At 40.0% G+C, this 2,999-nt stretch overlaps 1 pseudogene; it reads left to right on the forward strand.

Annotated features, from left to right (window-relative positions):
* The first annotated feature begins 225 nt into the window (after positions 1-225).
* On the forward strand, positions 226-1,185 carry LOC119233529 (olfactory receptor 6C74-like; annotated as a pseudogene).
* The last annotated feature ends 1,814 nt before the right edge of the window (positions 1,186-2,999 follow it).

The raw sequence follows: 2,999 nt of genomic DNA on the forward strand, positions 1-2,999 counted from the left end.
AATGACCATTCTCTCAGGGGTTAGAACTAAATATCGAACTATTAAATTCAGATTCATCTAACTCAGGAATCAACTCTGAACAAACTTTGGGATTCAAGAACACTCACTGATACAGGAACCAACTTGCTATGTGCATTGCCAGCAGTAATCCGTTCACTTGACTTGTGCTCCTAAAACTTAGTGATTCCAGTGATGTCTATTGTCAGTAAAGGCCAGCAGGTGAGACTGTTGTAGAAATAAATGCCCATGGAAATGAAGAATGGGACCACTGTCCAAGAATTCACCTTGGAGGGGTTCCCTGCTGTTTAGCATCTGGGAAAGGTCCTCTTCCTGGTGCACCTGCTGGCATACCTGGCATCCATTACAGGCAATGCAGTCATCGTCACCATCACCTGTGCTGACTCCCAACTCAAGAAGCCTATGTACTTCTTTCTCAGCATTTTCTCCTTCTTTGAGTGTTGCTTCACAAGTACTGTTATTCCTAAATTACTGGTCATCTTTCTCTTAGGCAGGCAAACTATTTCCTTTGTTGCCTGTTTTATACAAGGCTTTGTTGTACTATTCCTGGGAGCAGCAGGTTTCCTGCTCATGACAGTGAAGTCTCTGGATCGGTACATGGCCATTTGCAAGCCTCTGCGTTACCCAACCATCATGAACTTGAAAAATTGCATCCTCCTGGTCATTGCTTGCTGTGTATTAGGTTTCACTCTCATCACTGGTCTGGTGGTGGAGGTTTCCCAGTTATCCTTCTGTGGCCCGAATGTCATCCCTCATTTCTTCTGTGACCTTGGCCTCCTGATCCATCTCTCCTGTTCTGACATCAGGTCTGTTGAAATTTGGGCCTTTGTCCTTGCTTTTTTGGTCTTTCTGACATCCCTCATCATAACCGTCATTGCACATGGCAAGATAATAGTCACAATCCTGCATCTCCCATCAGCCAAGAAGCAACAGAAAGCTTTCTCCACCTGCTCTTCTCACCTCATTGTCCTCTCTCTGATGTATGGCAGCTGCGTCTTTATATATGTGAAGCCAAAGCAAATGAGCAGGTTGGAATCCAACAGGGAGGCTGCCCTTGTGAACACAGTGGTGACCCCACTGCTGAACCCTGTCATCTACACTCTGCAGAACAAGCAGGTCCACCAGGCTCTGAGGGAGACAATGTGCCGAATTAAAATATCAAGATAAAAAGGGTATCCATGACTTCGGAGTGTACGTCTTCAAAGAACCATTTCTGTTCATTCTTGGTGAAGTTGCTCTCCACAGAGTTCTTAGTTGAAAGTCTCCGACACACTTCACTTGACCTTGATTTGCACAACCCCATTAATAGACAATTCTTTTCTCAAGACCATATTTCCTGCCACTATGCATAATTATTTTCACCTTAATCTATAGATTTTATTGGCAAAATACTTTATTGAATCTATGTGATATAAACCATAAACCATGCACTTAAAATTAGAACCTCATTTATTCCAAAAATCCATAATTTATACTGTTTCATTTCACATCTCTCTAGCCATAAATATCATTCAGCAGACTTAATGATTACCAAAAAGCAATTAAGTAATTAAAATAATAGAAGATTATATATTGGGTTGTTTTAAAGGAAATAATAGAAATAGCACCAATGTCTAGGGCCACATTCCATCCCTGCCTAGCCAAAGAATAGTACCCTTCACCTTGGGGTATGTATGATGTTATATCAGATAATCTCTCAGTTGGTGTTCTTAGCCATTAGTTTAGCAACCCATATAGGTATCATTTCCTTGCTCAAAAATCTAGAACTGTTTTGGGTCTCAAGCATCTTTTCTAAGAAGGAAAAACTGCAATATCCCACAACAGATCAATGCTGCTATATTTCTAAATTATTGATTCTAGCTCCAGACCCTCAAATACTTAATTCATATTTATGTCTGGGTCTCAAATTGTTACACAGAATGTGTGTGAGAAGAGAAAAAAAGGGAACAGTAATTCTACAGATGTAAAATTTCATCCAAATGTTTGAAGGTGAGAGAATCTAAGTTATTTGCCTACTTAGTTTACTAATTAAAGTAATTTTTAAAAATCAAGCATTTTCCTGGGCCTCCCCTGGTGGCGCAGCGGTTGAGCAATGGGCTGCGAAGCTGCCCAGCCTCTGCAGTGCCGTTTCAATCTCCGGCGGCCAGCGAGGGTCCCACATGGCGCACAGACCTCTCCTGCTGCGCCCGCTGCTCCCCTCAGCAGTGTATTTCATCAGCCTGTCTATTCTGTTCCCCGCTCTGGCTCTGGTGAATTCTCTCACCTTCCCACGCTTCTGACTGTACCCAGTGCTTGTATAAATAAATAAATCTTAAAAAAAAATAAAAAGCATTTTCCTGGTGGACATCAAGGTTATCATTTGATAACTCACCTATTAATATCCAGCATTTCCATTGCCTCAGTCTTTAGCATTAATGCACTTTTAGTTCCCATTTCTAAAATAGAAATGTCTTTTTTTCTTCAGCGGAAATAATTCTAAAAACACTGACACCATTTTATTTGATATTTGAGCCAAATTCTGAGGTTAGAAAATCAAACACATTTTATGAACTATGTCCTACACCTTGATTGGACCATACTTGGCCTTAAAGGTCATATTATAAAGCTCAGATATCATCTTATTTACAATGAAGTATCTGTAAAATAAAAAATAACAGATGGTTTATGATTAACTATGTATTCTAGTTGCGGACATTATATGAAAAAGAGATTCGAAAAACAAAGAATGGAGTAGGAAAGTCACTATAGAAACTGCAAATACAGAAATTGGGGAAATGGGAATGGCTTGGGGAAGTGGCAATACAAAGGTACTAATAGCAGAATCTGGATCATTTTGCATGGGTTACAAGACATAGATTCTCAAATAACTGGTCAAATTACTAAAACACTTCAGTCATATACCCATAAAATGTGGCTATTGAGGTAGATAATCTTTCAAGTTCACTGGGAAATGTCTGATGAGGATAGCATCAAGCTACTGG

Source organism: Talpa occidentalis, unplaced genomic scaffold (assembly GCF_014898055.3).
Source record: "Talpa occidentalis isolate TD23 unplaced genomic scaffold, MPIMG_talOcc4v2.1 talOcc4.8, whole genome shotgun sequence".
In the NCBI taxonomy this organism is placed as follows: domain Eukaryota; kingdom Metazoa; phylum Chordata; class Mammalia; order Eulipotyphla; family Talpidae; genus Talpa; species Talpa occidentalis.